General features: G+C 44.1%; 1 long non-coding RNA gene and 1 other non-coding gene across 2 annotated transcripts; one reads left to right on the top strand and one right to left on the bottom strand.

Annotated features, from left to right (window-relative positions):
• Nucleotides 1-10,911: 10,911 nt before the first annotated feature.
• On the top strand, nt 10,912-21,968 carry LOC144307739 (uncharacterized). The gene is made up of 4 exons (XR_013374466.1): nt 10,912-12,305; nt 17,656-17,800; nt 18,734-18,803; nt 19,450-21,968. It is a non-coding gene; the product is annotated as an uncharacterized LOC144307739 (long non-coding RNA).
• On the bottom strand, nt 13,915-14,021 carry LOC144309241 (U6 spliceosomal RNA). Its single transcript, XR_013375302.1, has one exon. It is a non-coding gene; the product is annotated as a U6 spliceosomal RNA (small nuclear RNA).
• Nucleotides 21,969-25,707: the final 3,739 nt, after the last annotated feature.

The raw sequence follows: 25,707 nt of genomic DNA, 5'->3' as shown, positions 1-25,707 counted from the left end.
GAATGGTCTAAATTCATTCTTCTGCACGTGGCTGTCCAATTTCCCAGCACCATTTATTGAAGAGACTGTCCTTTTTCCAGTGGATAGTCTTTCCTGCTTTCTCGAGTATTAGTTGACCATAGAGTTGAGGGCCCATTTCTGGATTCTCTATTGTGTTCCATTGATCAATGTGTCTGTTTTTGTGCCAGTACCACCCTGTCTTGATGATCACAGCTTGGTAGCACAACTTGAAATTGGGCATCGTGATGCCCCGGACTCTGATTTTCTTTTTCAATATTCCCCTGGCTATTTGGGGTCTTTTCTGGATCCACACAAATCTTAAGATTATTTGTTCCAGCTATCTGAAGAAAGACCATGGTATTTTATTTCATTTATTTATTATTTATTTTTTTTAAGACCATGGTATTTTAATAGGGATTACATTGAACGTGTAAATTGCCCTGGGTAGCATAGACATTGTCACAATATTAATTGTAATGGTTTATCCTATCTTATTAATTCTTTCAAAGAACCAGAACCAACTCCTGGTTTAGTTGCTCTGTTTTACAGTTCTTCTGGTCTTTATTTCATTAAGTTCTGCTCGAATCTTTATTTACTCTCTTCTGCTTGGTGTAGGTTTTATTTGCTCTTCTTTCTCCAGTTCCTTTAAGTGCAAGGTTAGTTTGTGTATTTGAGTTTATTTTTCCAAATCTTTGAGGGATGCTTGGATTGTGATATATTTCCCTCTTAGGACTGTTTTTTCCATATCCCAAAGATTTTGAATAGTTGTATCTTCACTTTCATTAGTTTCCATGAATCTTTTTAATTCTTCTCTAATTTCCTCATTGACCCATTCATCTTTTAGCAGGATGCTCTTTTTTAAAAAAAATATATTATTTAAAAAATATATATATATTATTTATTTATTTATGATAGACAGAGAGAGAGAGAGAGAGGAGAGACACAGGCAGAGGGACAAGTAGGCTCCATGCAGGGAGCCTGAAGGGGGACTCGATCCCGAGACTTCAGGATCATGCCCTGGGCCAAAGGCAGGCAAAACCACTGAGCCACCCAGGGAACCCTAGCAGGATGCTCTTTAACCTCCGTGTGTTTGAGTTTCTTCCCAATTTCCTATTGTGATTGAATTCAAGTTTCAAAGCATTGTGGTCTGAAAATATCAGGGGACAATCCCAATCTTTTGGTATGTGGTCTATTCTGGAGAAAGTTCCATGGGCACTTGAGAAGAATGTGTATTCAGTTGTGTTCGGATACAAAGTTCTGTAAATATCTGTGAAATCCATCTAGTCCAGTGTATCATTTAAAGCTCTTGTTTCTTTGGGGATGCTGTGGTTAGAATATCTGTCATTTGTAGAAAGTGCCATGACGAAGTCTCCCAGTATTAGTGTATTATTATCTAAGTATGTCTTTATTTTGGTTATTAATTGATATACTTGGCAGCTCCCGCATTCGGGGCATATATAGTCATGATTGTTAGGTCATTTTGTTGGATAGACCCTTTAAGTATGATATAGTGTCCCTCTTCATCTCTCACTACAGTCTTTGGGATAAACTTTAACTTATCTGACATGAGGATTGCTACCAGAGCTTTCTTTTGAGGACCATTTGAATGGTAGATGGTTCTCCACCCTTTCATTTTCAGGCTAAGGTGTCCTTAGGTCTAAAATGAGTCTCCTGTAGACAGCATACATATGGGTCTTGCTTTTTTATAGAGTCTGAAACCCTGTGTTGATCCCTTTTGGTGGGATCATTTATGTTCAGAGTTACTATTGAACGATATGTTCAGAGTTACAATTGAACGATATGAATTTAGTGTCATCATAATACCTATTCAGTCCCTGTTTTTGTGAATTATTTCTTTGGGCATCCTCTTTATTTTACAGCGTCCCCCTTAATATTTCTTGCACAGTGGGTTTGGTGGTCACATATTCTTTCAGTTTCTGCCTATCTTGGAAGCTCTTTATCTCTGCTTCTTTTCTGAATGTGAGCCTTGCTGGATAAAGTATTCTTGGCTGCAGGTTCTTCTCATTTAGGACCCTGAATATATCCTGCCAGCCCTTTCTGGCCTGCCAGGTCTCTGTGGAGAGGTCTGCTGTTAATCTAACATTTCTCCACATTAAGTTAGGGATCTCTTGTTTCTTGCTGCTTTAAGGATTTTCTCTTTATCTTTGGAGTTTGTAAGTTTCACTATTAAATGTCGGGGTGTTGAATGGTTTTTATTGATTTTTTTGGGGGGGGAACCTATCTCCTGGATCTGAATGCCTGTTTCCCTCCCCAAATTAGGGAAGTTCTCAACTATGATTTGTTCAAATATGCTTTCTAGTCCTCTGTCCCCCTTGGTGCTCTGGAACCCCAGTTACACATAGATTTTTCCTTCTGCGGCTATCATTTATTTCCCTTAACCTTTTCATGGTCTTGTAATTGTTTTTCTCTTTTTTCCTCAGCTTCCTTCCTTTCCATTAAGTTGTCTTCTATGTCGCTCATTCTTTCTTCTACTTCATTAACCCTCGTCGTTAGGACCTCCAGTTTGGATTGCATCTCATTCAATTGATTTTTAATTTTGGCCTGATTATATCGAAATTCAGCACTCAGGAAGTCTCTTGAATCCTTTATGCTTTTTTCCAGAGCCACCAGTAGCCTTATAATTGTGCTTCTGAATTGGTTTTCTGACATTACATTTTAAATCAAATTCTGTAACTCTGTCACAGTACTGTTTCTGATTCTTTCTTCTGTGGTGAGTTCTTCCTTCTAGTCATTTTGCTCAGTGCAGAGTGGCTGTATCAGCGGACTGAGTCAAGAAAATCAACCCCGACCTAAGTAAATCTCACCCTAGTTGATTCTGACGAAGTCAGAGACCAGAAATTGAAAACAAAGATCAGAACGAAATAAAACAAAAGAACCAGCATAGTGAAAAACAAACTTTAAAACAAAGCAGTAAAAAATAAAGGCCAAGAATCCCAAAGCAGAAGAAATTTAAAAGAGCTAAAAAGAGAGAGAGAGAGAGAGAGAGAGAGAGAGAGAAAAGTAAAGTGGAAAAAAAAAAAGAAGAAAAAAGGGGGGGCCTGGGAGATGGTGACAGTGATGTAGTTGTGGTAGAGGGAGAATGTAGTCTACCTGAGTGGTCCTAGAGGGTGATCCTCTTGGTTCTGAGTATATTAAGTACTGTATGTTAGAAGATGCTCAGTCCTAAATTTATATAAACCAGAAGTACGTGTTGAAAGCCCCAACATTGACCACCAAAGCATAAATAACATAAAAGAGGGGGGTAGGGCCGGAGGGGGCAAGATGGTGGAAGAGTAGGGTCCCCAAGTCACCTGTCCCCACCAAATTACCTAGATAGCTTTCAAATCATCCTGAAAACCTATGAATTCGGTCTGAGATTTAAAGAGAGAACAGCTGGAATGCTGAGAAGAGAGTTCGAGCCTCTATCAAGGTAGGAAGACGGGTAAAAAAGAAATAAACAAAAGGCATCCAAGGGGGAGGGGCCCTGCGAAGAGCCAGGCTAAGGCCGTTGTGAGTGCCCCCAGGAAAGAAAAGCCCCAATCCGGAGAAGCAAAAGTTTCACCAATCTTCCCAGACGAAAAGCCACTGGCAGGGAGTTGGAGCAGGATCCCAGGAGGGGCGGGGATGCCCTCAGGCTCCCGGGGGCACTAACAGAGGACCTGCACCCCGGGGAGAGCGAGCCACAACACCGCGGCCAAACTCCCTAAAGGGCTGCAGCGTGCCCCAGCAGGGCCCTGGAGCAGCTTGGGTGGCTCTGGCGTCGGCTCTGCACTGAGGGCACTGTGCGGCCTGGGAGCGCGATTCCAGCAGTGCAGGCCCCGGAGCCCAGGGAGCTGGGGGACACAGCCCAGGATCTGGGGCTCCCCCCAGGGACAGGCGGAGGCTGGGAGGGCCCAGGACAGCGAGGACACTCTGGCTACTGGGCCCCGAGCTGTGAAGATTGGCGCCACCCACCTCTGGAGCATCCAGGCCCTTGCGGACGGGGAGCTGCCATAGTTCCTGCCGGAGCTGAGTCCAGAGCTGGAGAGCTGGCTGCCACCACTGTTGTTCCTCCTGGGGCCTCACAGGATAAACAACACCCACTGAGCCTCACACTGGCCTCACAGGATAAACAGGATAAACAACTCCCACTGAGCCGTGCACCAGGCAGGGGGCTGAGCAGCAAAGCAGGCCCCTCCCCCAGAAGACCAGCTAGAAGGACAGGGGAAAAGCAAGTTATTGACCAAGCAACACTGAAAAGTTCTAAGGGAAGTCGAGGGATTTACAGTATATAGAATCAGAGGATACTCCCCTTTGTTTTTTGTTTTCTGTTTGCTTCCCCCCCTTTTTTTCTTTTTTTTTCCTTCTTTTCTTTTTTCTCTTCTTTCTTTTTCTCCTTTTTCCATTAAAACTTGTTTTTGGCCACTCTGCACTGAGCAAAATGACTAGAAGGAAAAACTCACCTCAAAAGAAAGAATCAGAAAGAGTCCTCTCTACCACAAAGTTACAAAATTTGGATTACAATTCAAAGACAGAAAGCCAATTCAGAAGTACAATCATAAAGCTAATGGTGGCTCTAGAAAAAAGCATAAAGGATTCCAGAGACTTCATGACTGCAGAATTTAGATCTAATCAGGCAGAAATTAAAAATCAGTTAAATGAGATACAATCCAAACTAGAGGTCCTAAGGACAAGGGTTAATGAGGTAGAAGAACGAGTGAGTAACATAGAAGGCAAGTTGATGGCAAGGAGGGAAACTGAGGAAAAAAGAGAAAAACAATTAAAAGATCATGAAGATACATTAAGGGAAATAAATAACAGCCTCAGAAGGAAAAATATACGTTTAATTGGGGTTCCCAAGGGCACTGAAAGGGACAAAGGTCCAGAATATGTATTTGAACAAATCATAGCTGAGAACTTTCCTAACTTGGGAAGGGAAACAGGCGTTCAGATCCAGGAGATAGAGAGATCCCCCTAAAATCAATAAAAACCACTTAACACCTCTACATTTAAGAGTGAAACTTGCAAATTCCAAAGATAAAGAGAAGATCCTTAATGCAGCAAGAGACAAGAAATCTCTAAGTTTTATGGGGAGAAATATTAGATTCACAGAAGACCTCTCCACAGAGACCTGGCAGGCCAGAAAGGGCTGGCAGGATATATTCAGGGTCCTAAATGAGAAGAACCTGCAGCCAAGTATACTTTTTCCAGCAAGGCTCTCATTCAGAATAGAAGGAGAGATAAAGAGCTTCCAAGATAGGCAGAAACTGAAAAAATATGTGACCACCAAGCCAGCTCTGCAAGAAATACTAAGGGGGATTCTGTAATAGAAAGAGGAAGTCCAAGGGAACAATCCACAAAAACAGGGACTGAATAGGTATCATGATGACCCTAAATTCATATCTTTCAATAGTAACTCTGAACGTGAATGGGCTTAATGACCCCATCAAAAGGCGCAGGGTTTCAGACTGGATAAAAAAGCAAGAGCCATCTATTTGCTGTCGATAAGAGACTCATTTTAGACATAAGGACACCTACAGCCTGAAAATAAAAGGTTGGAGAACCATTTACCATTGAAATGGTCCACAAAGAAAGCAGGGTAGCCATCCTTATATCAGATAAAGTTTATCCCAAAGGCTGCAGTAAGAGATGAAGAGGGACACTATATTATACTTAAAGCATCTATCCAACAAGAGGACCTAACAATCATGAATATCTATGCCCTGAATGTGGGAGCTGCCAAGTATATCATTCAATTAATAACCAACGTTAAGACATCCTTAGATAATAATACACTAATACTGGAGACTTCGACATGGCGCTTTCTGTAAATGACAGATATCCTAAGCACAACATCTCCAACGAAACAAGAGCTTTATTTTCTTTATCTTTTTAAAGATTTTATTTACTTAATCATAGAGACATAGAGAGAGAGAGAGACATGCAGAGACACAGGCAGAGGGAGAAGCAGGCTTCACGCAGGGAGCCGGACATGGGACTTGAACCCAGGTCCCCAGGATCACACCCCGGGCTGCAAGCAGCACCAAACGCTGCGCCACCAGGGCTGTCCAAAACAAGAGCTTTAAATGATACACTGGACCAGATGGATTTCACAGATATTTACAGAACTTTACATCCATATGAACTGAATACACATTCTTCTCAAGTGCTCATGGAACATTCTCCAGGATAGACCACATACTCGGTCACAAATCAGGACATAACCAATACCAAAAGATTGGGATGGTCACCTACATACTTTCAGATCATAATGCTTTGAAACTAGAACTAAATCACAAGAAGAAGTTTGGAAGGAAAAAAAAAAAGAAGTTTGGAAGGATATCAAACACGTGGAGGTTAAGGACCATCCTGCTAAAAGATGAAAGGATCAACCAGGAAATTACAGAAGAATTAAAAAGATTCATGGAAAGTAATGAGAATGAAGATACAACCGTTCAAAATCTTTGGGATACAGCAAAAGCAGTCCTGAGGGGGAATACATCGCAATACAAGCATCCATCCGAAAACTGGAAAGAACTCAAATACAAAAGTAACCTTGCACCTAAAGCAGCTGGAGAAAAAACAGCAAATAGATCCTACACCCAGCAGAAGAAGAGAGTTAATAAAGATTTGAGCAGAACTCAATGAAATAGAGACCAGAAGAACTGTGGAAGAGATCAACCATCCAGGAGTTAGTTCTTTGAAAGAATGAATAAAATAGATAAAACATTAGCCAGCCTTATTAGAAAGAAGAGATAAAAGACTAAAATTAATAAAGTCATGAATGAGAAAAGAGAGTTCCCCACCAACACCAAGGAAATACAAACGATTTTAAAAACATATTATGAGCAAACAAACGATTTTTAAAACATATTATGAACAGCTATACGCCAATAAATTAGGCAATCTAGAAGAAATGGACGCATTTCTGGAAAAACACAAACTACCAAAACTGGCACAAGAAGAAAGAGAAAACCTGAACAGGCCAATAATCAGGGAGGAAATTGAAGCAGTCATCAAAAACCTCCCAAGACACAAAACTCCGGGGCCAGATGGCTTTCCAGGGGGATTCTATCAAACGTTTAAAGGAGAAACCATATCTATTATACTAAAGCTGTTCAGAAAGATAGAAAGAGATGGAGTACTTCCAAACTCGTTCTATGAGGCAAGCATCACCTTAATTCCAAAACCAGACAAAGACTGGAGAATTATAGACCAGTATCCTTGATGAACAAGGATGCAAAAAGGAGAAAAGGAGAATTATAGACCAGTATCCCTGATGAACAGGGATGAATTATAGACCAGTATCCCTGATGAACACGGATGCAAAAATTCTCAACTAGATACTAGCCTATATAATCCAGCAATACATTAAGAAGATTATTCACCATGAACAAGTAGGATTTATCCCTGGGATGCAAGGCTGGTGCAACACTCGTAAAGCAATCAATGTGATTGATCATATCGGCAAGAGAAAAACCAAGAACCATAGGATCCTCTCATTAGATGCAGAGAAAGCATTTGACAAAATACAGCATCCATTCCTGATCAAAACTCTTCAGAGTGTAGGGATCGAGGGAACATTCCTCAGCATCTTAAAAGCCATCTACGAAAAGCCCACAGCAAATATCATTCTCAATGGGGAAGCACTGGGAGCCTTTCCCCTAAGATCAGGAAAAAGACAGGGATGTCTACTCTCACCACTCCTATTCAACATAGTACTAGAAGTCCTAGCCTCCGCAATCAGGCAAGAAAAAGAAATAAAAGGCATTCAAATTAGCAAAGAAGAAGTCAAACTCTCCCTCTTCACAGATGACATGATACTGTACCTAGACAACCCAAAAGACTCCACCCCAAGATTGCTGGAACTCATACAGCAATTTGGCAGTGTGGCAGGATGCAAAATCAATGCCCAGAAGTCAGTGGCATTTCTATAGACTAACAATGAGACTGAAGAAAGAGAAATTAAGGAGTCAATCCCATTTACAATTGCACCCAAAAGCATAAGATACCTAGGAATAAACCTAACCAAAAATGTAAAGGATCTATACCCTCAAAACTACAGAACACTTCTGAAAGAAATTGAGGAAGACACAAAGAGATGGAAAAATATTCCATGCTCATGGATTGGAAGGGCTTAATATTGTGACAATGTCAATGCTACCTAGGGCAATTTACACATTTAATGCAATCCCTATCGAAATTCCATGGACTTTCTTCAGAGAGTTGGAACAAATCATCTTAAGTTTTGTTTGGAATCAGAAAAGACCCGGAATAGCCAGGGGAATATTAAAAAAGAAAACCATATCTGGGGGCATCCCAATGCCAGATTTCAGGTTGTACTACAAAGCTGTGTTCATCAAGACAGGGTGGTACTGGCACAAAAACAGGCACATAAAAAAAAACAGGCACATAGATCAGTGGGACGGAATAGAGAACCCAGAAGTGGGCCCTCAACATTATGGTCAACGAATATTCGACAAAGCAGGAAAGACTATCCACTGGATAAAAGACAGTCTCTTCAATAAATGGTGCTGGGAAAATTGGACATCCACATGCAGAAGAATGAAACTGGACCAAAGATAAACTCAAAATGCATGAAAGATCTAAATGTGAGACAAGATTCCATCAAAATCCTAGAGGAGAACACAGGCAATCCCCTTTTAGAACTTGGCCACAGTAACTTCTTGCAAGAAACATCCATGAAGGCAAGAAAATCTAAAGCAAAAATTAATTATTGTGACTTCATCAAGATAAGTAGCTTGTGCACAGCAAAAGAAACAGTCAACAGAACTAAAAGACAGCCAAAGAATGGGAGAAGATATTTGCAAGTGACGTATCAGATAAAGGACTAGTATCCAAGATCTATAAAGAACTTAAAAACTCAACAGCAAAGAAACAATCCAATTATGAAATGGGCAGAAGACATGAACAGAAATCTCACAGAGGAAGACATAGACATGGCCAAAAAGCACATGAGAAAATGCTCCGCATCACTGGCCATCAGGGAACTACAAATCAAAACCACAATGAGATCCCACCTGACTCCAGTGAGAATGGGAAAATTAACAAGGCAGGAAACAACAAATGTTGGAGAGGATGTGGAGAAAGGGGAACCCTCTTGCACTGTTGGTGGGAATGTGAACTGGTGCAGCCCCTCTGGAAAACTGTGTGGAGGTTCCTCAAAGGGTTATAAATAGATCTGCCCTAGGACCCAGCAATTGCACTGCTGGGGATTTACCCCAAAGATACAGATGCAGTGAAAGGCCGGGACACCTGCACCCCGATGTTTATAGCAGCTATGTCACAATAGCCGCACTGTAGAAGGAGCCTCGGTGTCCATCAAAAATGAATGGATAAAGAAGATGTGGTCTGCGTATACAATGGAATATTACTCAGCCATTAGAAACGACAAATACCCATCATTTGCTTTGATGTAGATGGATCTGGAGGGTATTATGCTGAGTGACTTACTCCTAACTCTGGGAATCGAACAAGGGGTGGTGGAAAGGTAGGTGGGCGGGGGGTGGGGGTGACTGGGTGATGGGCACTGAGGGGGACACTTGATGGGATGAGGACTGGGTTTTATGCTATATGTTGGCAAATTGAACTCCAATAAAGAAAGAAAGAGGAAAGAAAGAAAGAAAGAAAGAAAGAAAGAAAGAAAGAAAGGAAGGAAGGAAAGAAGGAAGGAAGGAAGGAAGGAAGGAAGAAGGGAGGCAGAATGGGAATGAGGAATCTCACAGAATGAAGCAGCACCGTATACCACTTGGTCCTGGGTGCATGCTGGTCATATTTTAGAAGGTATTAAGTTCTGCCATTGTAGAACAAAATGTAGAACTGCCATTGTAGAACAAAATGAATCAGAGATACCAAAAAACACAAACAAAACAGAAATAGGTATCCTGTATATCTCCCAAAATTAAGTTGAGTATGTTGAAGGGAATCGAAAAGTGGAAAATAGATCTAGGATAATTGTAATTATCGAAATATGAAATTGTAGAAATATGAAAGTCAAAAAGGAAGAATCTTAAACATGAAGAGGTGGTAAAATATTGCAGTTAAGGTGGGAAAAGAGAAAAAATTTGGAAATTTACAGTCTGATATAAAAACGAGTTGTACTGGAAAAAAGAAGAAAAAAAATCGGAGGGGTACCCTCTATTTCTATATACTGTAAATCCCTCGACTTCCCTGGAGCTTTCCAGCGCTGCGTGGTGAAGAACTTGCTCTTCCCCTGTCCTTCCAGCTGGTCTTCTGGGGGAAGGGCCTGCTGTGCTGACGCTCAGGTGTGTGTACCTGGTGGAGCTGACCCGCCCCCTGCTGGTTGCGGGGGCCCAGTGGTTGCAGTTGCCCGCTGGGGCCTCTGTTGCCTGGTGGCCCCGCCTCTCCCAGGCACAGGGCGACACAATGGCAGTGGCCAGCTACCCAGCTGTGGAGTCAGCTCCTGGCTAGTAACTAACGCAGTCTCCCAGTCTGCACTGGCCTAGATGCTCCCGGGCGGCACCGGTGCGCTGATCTGCACAGCTTGGGGGTGCCCGGCGGCAGGAGAGTCCTCGCTGTCCTGTGCCCACCCCGCTTCCGCCTGTCAGCGGTGGGGAGCGCAGGATCAGGGGCTGCGTCCCCTCGGTGCCCTGGGATCCCGGGCCTGTGCTGCTGGAATCATGCTCCCAGGGCGCGGCTCCGAAGGCAGCAGGGCGCAGCCCCCTCGGTCCAGAGCCGCCCACTGACCAACCGGCTTCTCCCGGTGCCCCGCCTGGGGCGCGCTCCAGCCCTTGACCGAGATCGGCCCAAGGAGTGCAGCGCGCTCTCCTCCGGGGCAGCACTTCCTCTATTAGTGACTCCGGGAGACTGGAGGCTCCTCTGCCCCTCTTGTGGTTCTGCCCGGTTTCCCTGCTAAGCGCCTTTTCATCCGGGAAGAATCCGGTGCGGATTTTTTAAAGTTCCCGCTTCTCCGGGGCTGGGCTTTCCTGTCCCAGAGGCTTTCTCCGCTGGCCTTAGCGAGGCTTCTCGTGGTGCCCCTCCCCCACTTGATTCTTTTTTATTTTTATTTTTTCTGCCTTCCTACCTTGTTAGAAGCGAAAACCCTTCTCTCTGTAGCGTTCTGGCTGTCCTCTCTTTAAATCTCAGATCCAATTTGTAGGTGTTCAGGATGGCTTGAAAGTTATCTAAGTAAGTTGGTGGGGCCGGGTGACTTGGGGACCCTACTCTTCCACCATCTTTCTGGTGGTGGCCTCCCATTGACTACATTTTTTAAAGGAAAAACCGTGCTTTTTTCCATACTCTCCTCACAGAGACCCACCAACTGTTTGCTGTTTCCTTACACTTCACAACTGTTTTGTGTGTAAGCCCTTTGGAATGTGCTGGAGTTACTGCCTGCCATGTGGCTATTCCAACTGTTTCTGTTACTTTATTTCAGATCTCATATACAGTTGTTCCTTGAACAGCTAGGAGGTTGGGGGATCAACTCCCCCCAGCTAGGTCAAAAATCCATCTACGACTTTTGACTCTCCAAAAACTTAACTGCTAATAGCTTACTGTTGACTGGAAGCCTTACTGATAACACAACCAGTTGGCTAACACATATTTTGTATGTATACTGTACCCCTACAAGAAAGTAAGCTAGAGAAAAGAAAATCATAAGAGAAAATACATTTATGATATTGTATTGTAAAGCATAAATCTGCTTATAAATGGACCTGTGTGGTTCAAACCCATGTTGCTCAAGGGTTTTGCAGAAAGAGCTCATTGCAGCTGTGCATGGCAGCATCATCCTGTCTTCTGGAGCCAGTTCCAGTTTCTATTTCTCTAAGTAGTATCTGAGTGATCCCAGAGAAACTCCTGTATCTAAGACTCAGCAACCTCAGAGAAAGCAAGGAGCTGGTGACTATGTGGTCAGAGTCCCTTTTTGAGGAAAAGTGGAAGAACACCATGTTATACAGTGGGCCACGGAATCTCTTGGATTTATAGCTACAAGTACCTGGGTCCCAGGCCTCCTGACTCTGGTTGGCCTCCTGTGCAAGAGTGGTGCATTTGGAAATGGCTCCTGGGGCATTAGGCTGGTCGCAAAACTCAGGGGGAAGTAAGAATGGGTAGTTATGTGGCTTGTTTTGCTTTGCTTTTTGCCTTTGTTTTCTTCTGGCTGCCAGAGCTTTCCTCTCTATGCCCTTGGGAAAAGGGTTTTCCCATTAGGACTCCATCTTGTTTGTGTGGCCCTGACAAAGTGGTTTGGGGTCTAGAATTGCCTTTCTCAGGGATCTTCTCCAAACCTCCAGCTACAGACCCCACGGATTCACCTCATGAGCCCCCTGTGAGGACGTTGGTGACAGGTAACTGTACGCAGGTCAGCCCATGGGTGGGTTGGTCATTGCTGGTCTTCGGTCTCGGGACCCCCCAGGCCAAGAGGGTTCTGGGCCCCCCTTCCCAGCCCCATCCAAAAAGACACCCAGCAGTCCCCTTTTAGATGGAGCGGGTGGCAAGTGCCCAGGATGAGTGTTTTCTGTTCTCTTGAGGACATGGACCATGGCACACCTATCCTAGTTCTACATAGAAAACCTCTCCCTCCTGCGGCTGTGGTCATGACTCAGGTGAAATCTTCCCCTTGGCATATTCATCGGGGTTTCTATTAACTATATTTTATGATGCTGTGACAAAATAGGGGCCTTGTGGACCTGGTGAGGGTCTCTCCTAGGGTGAGCTAATCCCTTGAGATAGCAATCAATAGTTTTCATATGCAGACCAACCAATCTAAAGTCCACACCTCCCACCACCTCCTTTATCAAACTCTCACACCCCCATTCAATATTCTCTTTGCCCCAAATCACCCCAACTCCAGATACTGGACAACTAAGGGCCACCCTTCTAGTCCAGAGCCCACCAAAATTATTCAAACTATCCAATCTAAAGTTATACACAGCATACTCATCCTACCTCTCCCAATCCTTCTCATAAAGCCAGAATAATGACTATGGATCATGTTTTCCCCTCATTCTCTCTGCTCCTGACCAACCCGGGTGTTTCCTTATGTGGCCCTGAGTGTTATGGCATGTCCCCTCCTCTTGGGAGCATAGGTAATAAACTCCTCTTTCAAGGACATTGTCTCCATATCTGTCATCTTAACATACCTGATTAAAGCAAATCTCAGGAATATTTTAAGACATCTAGTTGATTAAAAAAAAAAAGAGAAAGACATCTAGTTGAGGGGAAAGGCCTGAGTCATGGGCTCCTCTCAAGTCCAGGGTTTTGTACCTGGAAAGAGTCATTTGGAGCTGAAGGAGGTGGGGATTATTGGGAATTAACATTCTTGGGATTCATGTAAAGGCAGGACAGGGGCAGAGAACCCAACATTACCTTTGAATTTTCATACCGACCATTCAGGCTAGATTGTATTATGCTCATGGAAGTTACTCAAGGCTTCCTTTATGGCCCAGCGGGTAACTTATTCTGCAGTGTTCCATGTGTAGTTATTATGTGCACTGTCCTGTGTCAATTAAGTAAATAAATTTATTAGTAACATTTATTTATTTATTATTATTTATGTATTTATTTTTTATAAATTTATTTTATTGGTGTTCAATTTGCCAACATATAGAATAACACCCAGTGCTCATCCCATCAAGTGCCCACCTCAGTGCCTGTCACCCAGTCACCGCCACCCCCCGCCCACCTCCCTTTCCACCACCCCTAGTTCGTTTCCCAGAGTTAGGAGTCTTTCATGTTCTGTCTCCCTTTCTGATATTTCCCACTCATTTTTTCTCCTTTCCCCTTTATTCCCTTTCACTACTTTTTATATTCCCCAAATGAATGAGACCATATTATGTTTGTCCTTCTCCGATTGACTTATTTCACTCAGCATAATACCCTCCAGTTCCATCCACGTCGAAGCAAATGGTGGGTATTTGTCGTTTCTAATGGCTGAGTAATATTCCATTTATTTTTTTAAATACAGAGTGCTTTACAAATTTCCATGTCGTCCTCGCACAGGGGCCATGCTAATCTTCTCTGTATCATTCCAATTTTAGTATATGTGCTGCTGAAGCGAGCACTTGTTAATAATATTGTTTAAATCTATTTCATCTAACTGAATTTTTGTTTGCCTGTTTTAGCTACCACTCAGTGAGATGTGTTAAAAATTTCCAGTTATGATAGTGGATTTGTCCACTTCTCCATTTACTTCTGCCAGTTTTAACTTTTAATATCCTGTATGCTATTCCAGTGTGTGGGATTTCCCCCCACACATGCAAGCAAGTCTCCTACAGAAGCTGGGTGTCCTATAATTTAACTCAATTTTGACACTATCTAACTGCAGATAGATTCAGATTCCACAGGTTGAGGGCTCAGTCCCACATGACCGCCCTCTACTTCAGATGCCAATCTCAAGTCCAAGTTGTTACATGTGCTTCTGACTGACTGGCTGTAAGTCAGAGGTTCCCACAACCCCTTCCCTTGGGTTTGATTAATTTGCTGGAGTGCCTCACAGAACCCAAGAAATCCATTTCCTCACTAGATTATTGGTTTATTACAAAGGATATTAAAGAATAGGAATCAATAGCCAGATGAAGAGATACATGGAGTGAGGCTCCAAACGCAGAGGCTTCTGTCCCAATGGAATTTGGGGCATGACACGGTGGCACAAGGATGCATTCTTTCTTACTAATCTGGAAGCTCTGAACCCAGTCCTTTTTTTTTCCTTCAGACATCAGAGTTTATTGTTTGTTTAGTCCAAACACATTCAGAATGGAAACACAAAGAATACTTTTCCACCTGAAATAATTAAACTAGATTCTACTAGCATATAATGTTTAACACACTAGAGCAATAAAGATGGTAATCCATTGCCTTCTATACTTACTAAAGCCAAGATGGTAAAGTCAATTTGGTCGCAATAGTGTCACCATCAAAAAAGGTCAGCAAATAACTGTAATGGTCAATGAATATTTTTACTTTGGCCCACTGAAAAGGGGACAAAATGTTAAAAGTCCACAGTCCTGCAGATGAACTATCACCATGGAGGCTTCATTACATAGTCATGATAAATCATTGGCCATTGGCGATTGGACTCAATCTCCAGTCCCTCTCCCCTCCCCAGGGGTCAGAGGAGTGGGACTGACTGTTTTAAACCTCTAATCACACGGTTGGTTCTCCTGGCAACCAGCCCTCAACCTTAGAAGTTTTCCAAAAGTCGTCTCACTGACATACAAAAGACAGGCTTATCATTCTCATCACAGAGAATTCCAAGAAAGAAAGAAAACTACATTGGTGAATATGTAAACAAGTTTAACTGAGTGTTAACTGTATAATATGTGACAATAATGTTTTCTGGGATTTAAATATGGAGAAAATTAAAATGCTGTTTTAATTTGCCCTTCCCAAATTGTAAATTACACAGTTAACACTCAGTTAAACTTGTTCACATATTCATCAATGTAATTTTCTTTCTTTTCCATATCTGCCTTTCCACCTGGGGTCATATTTCTTCTGCCTGAAGAAGAAACTTTGCTATTTCCTTTAACTTGAGACTTTGAGTGCCAAATTTGCCTATTTGTTACATTAAAATGACTGCTTTCCTTTTTTGAAAGACATTTCTTTCTAGGTGTGGAATTCTAGGTTTGCAATTATTTTCCTTCTGCACTTGGAAGATATAAGCTCATTCTGTTTTAGATTCCATTGTTTCTGTTGAAAGATGAGATTCCAGTCTGATTGATGCCTCTTTGAGGATGACCTGCCTTTTCTTCCTCTCTCAGCTTTGAGTACTATCTCTGGATGTCAACAGTGTTACTGTGATAGGCCTAGGTTTGGTTTTCCTCATACCACTCTAGGCTGGACAAACACAGAGGTTCGTGAATCTACAACTTGATGTCTTTTGTCACTTTTTAAACTTCTCAACTATCATTTCTCTAAATATATCTTCTGTATTGCTCCCTTTCTTTTTGGGGGGGAACAATTGAACGTGCGTTAATGTTATTTGCTATAACACCTTCAACTCTTGCCCCTTCTCTTTCCAAATCTTCCATCATTTTGTCTCACCAGGCTTAATGCTGGATATTTCTTCAGACTTGCTGTTCATTTATATACTTCTCCATTCAGGTGGGGAACTTGCCTTTGACTCTTGAAACATAACATCACACAGTCAGGGCAGATTCTATTATTAGCTTAGAGCTCAGGTTGGAGGAGGGAGTTATAGTCATTAATTAACTTGTGCCAGGTCACCCAGCCTGGAAATGGCAGAGCAGGAACTAAGATCTCAGAATGGACTCTTTGCCCAACCCTTCTTCCTGTGCTTGTTCTCTCCTGGCCTGAGAATTCTTGCTACCGCTCATCTCCCAGGAGGCAGATGCACAGTGGAATTTTCCAAACTTTTAAGCATGCTGCTTGCTATATTTCTTTTTAGATGAAAAAAAGTCAATGATATTTCTTCATTATCCATAAATGCTATCACAGGACTTTGCTCTGTTATTTGGGTCATTGGTATATTTTCTACTTTGATTTGGTTTTAATTTTGTTTCTTTTATACTCTTCTTCCTGATTTCAGAGTACATTGATAGACATACTTCCTTTCAAAGAGGAGCTGGATACCTGGGTGTTTCCCAAGGAATTATGAAAACCAGTATAAACATGACATTTCTGGCATTCATCCTTCATGCATCTGTGAACAAGATGGAGAAACAACAATGAATGATACTTATGTGGATCCCCGAATAAGAGTGTTAAGAAAAAAAATTCAGCTGAGTAAAATTTAAAGATCCATTGGATTTATTCAACAATCCGTGAATTGGGCAGCATCCCATGCAGCAAATGGAAAGAAGCTCCTAAGAGCTGTACAAAACAGAAGACTTTTATAGGCAGAAGGAGGCAGGACAAGGAAATTACTAGAAAATAGTGGATTGTTTAAGACAAGGTCACCTTCCTTTTAAGGGATGGCAGGGATCTATTAGGCATATTACATCATTAGTACTGACCAGGAGATTCTAGACTGACTAGATTAGATTATATTTGTGATGCAGACTGAAACTACAAATAGGTTATGTATTCAGTCTCGGTTTGGTGACATGGGCTTAGTTCAAGTGACTCCCTTTGGGGTCCATGGGCACAATGTTTGTTGTTGATGGTGGTTTGTTTTTGTTGTTGTTGTTATTGTTGTTGTTTTGTTTTGTTTTGTTTTTACAACGGTAAGTGATCAGTCATCACAGTTGACATGTACTAGCCAGTGGCATACATAACCCTGTGTAGTTAACTATATCCTTATTTTCTACATGACAGAGCCTAGGAATTAATTACTGGTCAAGCAGTCCTAATGGTAGTCCTGGTATCTGTGGGCAAAAATGTAGAAATCATTTTTTTAGAATTCATGGAGTCCTTCTTTCTCTCCACATCCCTACAGCACCCACTAGGCCAACTGACTCTACCATAGGAGAAGCCAATGGCATTATTAAAGCCTTGCCTATGCTAATGTGAATATATGGAAAGAGAATTCCTCCAGGGAGGGAAATAGGGGTGCACTGGTGGGATGGAACCATGGGAGCTGGTTCAGGATCACAGCGAGTGTCCTTGCAAATGTATGGAATGTGCAAGAGAGACAGGTCAGGGGCAGTTGTGTTGGTCTTGTGTAGAGATGCTAGGTTACTTTGCTAGGATAGATGGGTTCTGTAATGTATCCTTCTTTTTTTCTTCTTTTACTAGAAGATATCAGCCTTGGTCATCTAAGGGCAGGTCCACAGAAGTGATATAAAGAGATTAGAGTAGAGGATGGCTAAAGGCAAAGGAGATGGAACAGCTTTCCACTGGATGGAACAACATTCCACTGGATGCCTGAGTTTGGCTCAAGGTGAATGTGGGAGATGGGGGGTTAAATCCCTGGAGACCTTGTCTAAATGGCAAGTAGCATCTTCACAAGGTGGGATCTCCTGGAAATTTATAAAAGGAAGATCATGTCTAATATCTTAAGTGTTTATTTGGAGGAGAGCTCTGAAGGAGAGAAAGGGGATTTAAAAAATCCATATTTGGCACAAATGTAAGAAATTATGTCCATGGTCCCTTTTTTAGCAGTTTCTTTTCAAGTTCAGTAGATGGTTGGAAGAGGATCTGTTCTCCAGCCTTAATTCCGTGTTGTCACTCTTCTCTGCTATCCTTATACCCCCTAGATGCCCTATGGGAGAAAGTATAATACATGGCTACTGAATTCAATCCTGAGCCATTGCAGTGTCCCCTTCACCACTGGTGATGTATGAGAGAATGGTGAAGCCAGAGAAATGGGCACAGGGAAGGGGAAGAGTTGGTTCTCCAAGACTTTTTCTGTTGCTTGTGCTGCCTGTGATTCCACTATGTGAAAACACAGACCTAGTACTTTGTCCAGGATGCTGACACTGACTGCTCATTGAAGGGTACTGGCTATAAGATGTGTAATGAAGAGAACCAGAAGGCGCATGCTGAGGACATGGCCAGGGGTTGGTCTTCTCCTTTAGAATGAGAGTCTTGGGGAAGGAGGACAGGCCAGAGGTTGGTTGTCTTATTTAGCATGAGAGTTCCTGGTGCTTACCCTACCCTTCCTTTCTATCTATAGATACCTTTTGTCAGTCCTTCTGATGTACCCTACTTGGTGTGGTACAAGTTGGAGCCAGAAGAAATGGAGCAGATAAAAGTAATGCAGGATCAAGGCCCTTTGTGAGCCAACATCCAGACCCACCTCTTCTTCCTCCAGTCCCTAATTTCTCTACCCCCACCAGAGCTTCACAGTGGCTCTCTCCATCTCTCTCTGCAGGCGACCATGAACAAACACTATGATGTCTCCCAGCAAACCCTTGACCTCCAGAGGCTCTGCTTTGACCCAGGTACAGTTGACAACAGTAATTCTAGGGCATGTGAGGGCACAGGGATCTGCTTGGAAGGAAGACTGAGGGATGGTAATGTGGGGAGAGGTTGGTACTGGCTCTGGACCCTTCTCAGCCTTCTGGTTGCCTCCTGTTGGCTTCCCAAAGATTTGGTGGGTGGGACATGATACTGATATAATCCTGAATTGGGGAAATTGCATGGCTGCCACCCTGCAGATCATTGAAGAGAATTTCCCTGAGGTAAGACCCTAGGCCCAGTGCTGTCCTTATGGTAGAGGATGGAACCCATGGGCTGGAGGGAAGATTTGTCTCTGAGGCCATACATAGTAGCCATCACTCTAACTCTTCTTCACCAAAAGCTGTTGTCCTTGAACCTGTGCAGCCACAGGCCATACAGCGCTAGATGGCCTATATGACATTTTATAGGTCTCCACAGTCAAGATCCTGAACATCTCCAAAAATGAGATGGAAAGAGGGATCCAGATCAAAGTTGGGGTTGACAGTGTGTGGTAGCACTCATTTGAGAGATGACAGGAGGTGGTAGAAGGTACCTATGTGGAAAGGTGGGGGCTGGGGGTATAGGGGTGCACATGTCTCTCTTTCCTTGGGATTCCTTTTACAATTCCCTCCTCATATTTCTCAGCAGAAGTTAGCCTGAAAGTTGAACAAAGCGAAGGGGCTGAAGGTTGTAGAGCTGTGGCCAGAAGGGAATCCATGTCAACTTTCCTGGGGACCTCTGACCCTGGGAGCCTGAGTTACCCAGCAGTGCCTGTCTGCGGGAAGTAGCAGCCATGCGGAGGACCACATGCTCTGCCTTCTCTTCTTTCTGTGTCCCTCACCTGTGCCTAGAGGTCTCCTTTCCTTCTTCTGACCTGCTTACCTGTTTGCCTGGTCTGGGGTCTCTTTCTTACCATCTTCTGCTCTCTCAGCTTTCTCTAACATGTTGCTATGTTCTGGATGTTTGTGTCCCCCATCCCACCCTGGAAAATTATAAAAATCCTGACACCCAAAGATGACAGTATCAGGAGGTGGGTTTTTGGGAAATGCTTAGGTCATGAGGATGCAACACTCCTGAATGGGATGAGTGCCCTTATATAAAGGGCTCCAGAGAGATCCCTAACCCTTTCTACCATGTGAGGACATAACAAGAAAGTGCCAGGTATGAACCAGGAAGAGGGCCCTCATCAGAAAGCGACCATGCTGCTGCCTTGATCTAGACTTTAAGCCTACGGAATGGATAGCAGTAAGTTTCTGTCATTTACCAGACACCTAGTTGGTAGTATTTTGTTATAGTAGCCTGAATAGACTAAGACTCAGGCCTTCCCATGGGTGTGTTCTAGGAAGCAGGAATCCCGCTCCTTTCCAGGATCAGAGTGAACACCTTGAGCCAGGTGCTGGTGTCCTGGACCGAGAAGGGTCCTCCAGCCCAGGGTTTCATGCTGAGACAGGTCTTCCTACTCCCTTCTGAGACAAGGCTTCCCTCCCTTGTTCTGAGAGGGAGCCTCCTTTTCTTGAACCAGATGTATCCCACCCCCAATCTCAGGTGGCCTTAATGGCTTTCCTGCCCCATGCTGAGGGCTGAGGTCCTGTTCCTTTGGCTGAATGCCAGGAGCTGGGCCCTCCTTGGGAGACACCAGGGTTCCCTGAGTCAGGGGGCCAGAAGTGGGTGACTGCCAGTGAGCAGAGAGCGTTCCTGGGGCAGGGATGGAAGGCAGAGGGCAGAGGTGCTTGAGAATGAAGGACAGGCCTCTCAGAGGAACTTCCCCCTCCCCTCCCTCCACACATCTCATCAACCTGACTGGTCCTTCAGGGGAACCCTGGTGAGCCTGACATGGATATAATCCCTCAGGCGAGGAACCAACTGAGATAATCACAGGTGCACAGGGGCCATCAGGAGAGAGGGCAGTGGTCATAAGAGGAGACCACAGACCCTCAGCCCTATGTTGACCTGGGGCTTGACCCTTTACTCCTTCTGGGACAGGTCTCCTGCCCCCGTGGTTGCCTTGTTCTCCATGCCCAGCTCGAATTGAGCTCACACAGGTGACAAAGTTTCAACCAGCATCCAATGGGCCCCCAGCCCAACACATGCATGTTTTCCATTCCTACCTTGGGTGACAGGGCAGATGAAGGAAAAGGCTGCAGCCATGAAGCCATTTCCTCCTTCTCTCTTCCTCCCTGACCCCACCACCATGGTAGAGCTTCTTTCCCTTCCCTTTGCTTTGCTTTCTCTTCATTCTTTGTCTCTACTCCCCTGTGTCTCTCTTACGTCTCCCCTCCTACCTTTACCCCGTCTTCTGTCTTCACCCCCCTCCCTCTCTGCCTCCTGGGCCTTGTCTCACTCATCTCCCTGCCCCAGCATCCTGGGCCATCCCAGGATGGGCGGTGGGGGTCATGGTCCTGCAGAATGCTGGACCCCTAGTGAGGTAGCAGAGCCCTGGGCTCCCACCCCATTCCCTCTTCTCTCTGGAGCCTTTGGTAGGGACTTGAAGGAAGGGAGGGAAGCAGAAACGTGAAGACAGCCCTAGAGTCTGGGTTCCAAATGTTGCTTCTGGTGGTATTGGAGAAAGGAGTCAGGACTGTCTAGGTGGATGCTACATAGGGGAAAGGAAATGGAGGAGAGAGAGGAAGAATATGAGGGGTGCAGAAGACATGGGAGGGAAGAGGAAAAGGAGAAAATGTGCTTTTCCTCTGGGTCAGTCCACAGGGGAGGTGTGCAGGGCCCTGGTGTCTTGGACATGTGGTGTAGGTGGGACACACCGGGCTGTGTGCCCATGCCTGTCTAACCTGCACATCCTGGGTGTTAGGGACACAGGTTGTGGAGTGATGGCTCTCACCCCAAATCCTTACTTTCTGAACTTGGCCCATTACTTAACCTCTCATTTTCCTCATTTGCAAAAGGGGCCTAATAATGTCCATCTTTTGGGCTGCTGTAAAAGTTGAATCAAACGACCTTGTGAAGTGACTGTCACAGGGTCTGTACATAGTAACAATCCCTGTCACTGGAAGCAGATCTTCCTATTGTTGCCCTCCCCATCCTGACACCTTGATTCCCAGAGAACAATTGTCTTCTTCAGCATGAGTATCATCATAAGACCCTGATAGGGAATGCTGTGTGATGGTGTCAAGCATATGTAATTCAAAGGGGGTATTGTTGTTTGTTGTTGAAGTGGAAAGAAAGCCTTAGGGTTCCGTTCATAACTTCTTCCCATACCCCCTCCCAACCCAGTTTCATTGATATATAAGTGACATTCACCTTTTTGTAAGTTTATCTGTACCTTCATCCAGACCTTCACTGCTACCCCCACCAGCAATTCCAGGTGAATGCTGTGTTGTGGGTGGAACTCCCACAACCCTTTAAGGTTATGGGGAATGTGGTTCTTCAGTCCTCGGTGTTTTCTCAATATTGTGGAAAACCAACAGGTAGATCCAAAGAGTCTAGCCTAGTGGTTAAGGGCATGAGGGTATAGAATAGGAATATGGGTTCTTTCCCAGACCCAAAACATACTAGCTGTGTGACTTTGGTCAAGACATTGCTGTGACTCAGTGTCTTACTCTGAAAATGGAGTTAGACAGTCCAATCCTTAGGCCATTTTATGGAGTAAATGAGACTATAAAACCATCCCTGGGGGATCCCTGGGTGGCACAGCGGTTTGGCGCCTGCCTTTGGCCCAGGGCGCGATCCTGGAGACCCGGGATCGAATCCCACGTCGGGCTCCCGGTGCATGGAGCCTGCTTCTCCTTCTGCCTGTGTCTCTGCCTCTCTCTCTCTCTCTCTCTCTCTGTGTGTGTGTGTGTGTGTGACTATCATAAATAAATAAAAATTAAAAAGAAAACCATCCCTGGGGTGCAGGTAAACCTCCTAATCTAGCTACCCTGGTTGATAATCTCTCCAAAGGTGGTCTCTGGGAGGGGTAGAGGTACCAACCAAAGAGTCTGGGGGCAGGCACAGTAAGGATATGGAAGGAACTTGGTTGCTGAGTGGCAATGGGAGCAGGACCATTGTTGGAGGACTGGGGTTGTCCAGCTGTCCAGCTGTCCCAGGGTTCATGTTTCTCCAGTGTATGCATCATGAATAACACGCTATTGTGAGGGACACCAGCCCCAAGGAGACCCAGAGCACTTCCTCTATCCCAGATTCCCACACCCTCTTGCAGCTCCTTGCCCACCCTCTCCCAGGAGCAGCAGGAAGGACGCAGGCTTTCTCTACTACCCAGTCTGGGACGAACCTCCAGTGGTCTCAGAAGTGAGTGTTGGGGGTGCATGGAGATAGGAGGTTGCTGGGAGGAACCAAGGAGGGAATAATGGGAACTTGCAGGTAATGTGTTTTGCTTGTTGATCTCACTCATCATCCTGAACATTTCTGTCTCCATACACATTAAATTACCTAGTTGTTTTGAACAGGTGTATATTATATTATGAATTCTTTGGGTCTCATTTCTTTATTGACAGACATGTTGGTTTCAGGAGTTTTCCCAGTACTCATTGTGCCACAGGGCTCTTTCCAGTGCATATGTTGCGGTAAATATGGAGCCATGTTTGCTTTGCGTAGATTGTGAAATGGCACTGTGCAGTCAGACTGTCACCACTTTGGTCCTAATGGATGCCACCTGTCCTTTCTCTAGCCCAGGTGACTTCACGACAGCCCCTGGGAGTACACTGGTTCTCACCTGGCCCAAGGTGAGGCCCAGGAATTCAGGCCAAGTGAGTGGAGACTGAATGACCTGGGGATGAGACTCAGGGCTCCTGGCTCTGCTGATCTCCCATATCCCTCCCTTCACTTCCTCCAGGCCAAGCACACAATCCCAGAGGAGGACCTCACCCAGGCTGGTGCAGGACCCTGAGAACGTATCCCTGACAAGAAACCCTTGAGTGTGGTCATCTTCATCCTCAGCATCTTTGTTGTGTTTTTCTTCTAGTCTGAGTAGATCCCTGTGATTGAGCAGGTGGTTGCTTGAGGCTGGGAAGCCAATATCTAACTGATACTAATCCACCCAAAGGGCACCGTAGTTCTGTTTATTTGTCTCACTCAGAATCCCTGATTCTTTTTTTTTTTTTTTTTTTAGATTTTATTTTTAAGTAATCTCTACACCCAACACAGGGCTGGAACTCACAACCTTGAGATCAAGAGTCATGTGCTCTACAGACTGAGCCAGCCAGGGTCCCCCTGATTCTTCTGATAATAAAGAATGACATTGCATGTTGTGTCAAATCCCTGCAAAATCCATTTGAGGCAGGCATTTTTGTACCACAGATGAAGAAAGGTAAAGTCAGAGAGGGTCGGAGACTCTTTGGGAACAGTGGGGTAGAGTCTAAAATCCTGGACCCCCTAAAGCCCAGGCTGTGTGTGTGCCCAGGGCCATGTGGCTGTTGAGGCAGAGAATGATCTGTTACCCTGGTAAACCTGGAGATGGTGCTCTGTGCCCCTGGCATATTATTAAAATGTTTTTATAGAGGGAACAGTATAATTGCTTAGTCATACAAATCTACTCAAATTTAAAAACAACATTTTCTTGGGAAAAAATAGCGTTAAAGAGCACATGAAAACCTGGGAAGGAAAAATTACCCACATATATGGATGACATAGGATAAAAGTCCTTGATATGTAAAAAAAAAAAAAAAAAACAGTAGAGATATCAGAAACTGAAATTAACCTAGAATTGTTATTAAAAGCAATAGGAATGCCCAACTAATCTGTGAAAAGCTATCCAAACACAGTAACTACAAAAATGTAGCTGCAAACATTGAGATGAGATACTGAATGAGAAAAGAAAGCTGGAGATTGTTATTCTCAGGAATATTCAGAGAGAAAAGAGAGAGAGACAGAGAGAGAGGAGATAGTTCTGTGTACATATGTCTATATTAATATATTGTGTATAGGAAATGGATAGTCATTACTTATCAGAGTACAATATGTCAGGCAAAAACATGTAGCTATGACATGCCTCTGAGAGGTAGGCATTTCTGTCTTTATCTCAGAGACCCCTCCCTGCTTGCTGGTGTACAGGACAACTTTCAGAGACTGCAGTGGATAGAAAATCATTTGTATGAGGAAAGCCCTTCAAGGTCAGTTCTAGGAGGTTCCACAGTTAGACCTTCCCTGATACCCAGGAGCAAAGGGAAAGGAGATGGGTTTAGATGGAGGGGCAGCACTGGTGGCCCTTGATGGGGAGAGAGCTGATGAGGACATAGCCCTTCAGCCCCATGGCTCCAGGGCAGTCCCCAGGTTGCTGCTGTCTGCAGTTGAAAACCAGGAGTGCCCTGGGGTCAGAACCTTCCCAGGGTCAGGTGAAGATGGTACTCAGAGAGCCCAGTACCTGTCTGCTTACTTCACATTTATTCTCTGTCTTCACTTCCTCTATTCCCCACCCTCAGCTGGGTTCCTCTGTAAATGAACTATCTTGTACTATCTGGCAGTTAATACCCACTTCTATCATTCACACGTTGGCTGGATGGCAGGAATAATTAATAATACTAATAAAACTGAAAACAGCAACACTAGCAATAACAATAATAAAAGATACCAACAATTATAGCACACACAGTGGGATACATTATTTGTTCAAGATTATGCAAATACTGATTCCCAGCATCCTTCTGACCCCAAGGCCCCTGCCCCAACCCCTGTGTACACATTGAGTGTTCTTCTGGGTTAGGCTGGAGGCCAGCACAGGGAGGGGACTCACTCAAGGTCCTGTGGTCAGTGATGGGTCTGGCAAATGAGACCCATGTTTGATGACTCTCATCTTCTATTTAGCTGACCTGTTACTATTATTTGTTCTTCTATACTATCTCTTCTTCCTGAGGCTCAGTAAAAAAGACAAATAAAAAAATAAAAAAATAAACTTAATTCATGTCAAAGTAGAAGTAAAATAAGGAGACAGGAAAGCACAAGGGGGAAAAGGAA

The sequence above is a fragment of the Canis aureus genome, chromosome X, assembly GCF_053574225.1.
Source record: "Canis aureus isolate CA01 chromosome X, VMU_Caureus_v.1.0, whole genome shotgun sequence".
NCBI classification, from domain to species: Eukaryota; Metazoa; Chordata; class Mammalia; order Carnivora; family Canidae; genus Canis; species Canis aureus.
The sequence above is the reverse complement of the archived record's forward strand: the minus strand, read 5'-3'. Positions and strand labels throughout refer to the sequence as shown.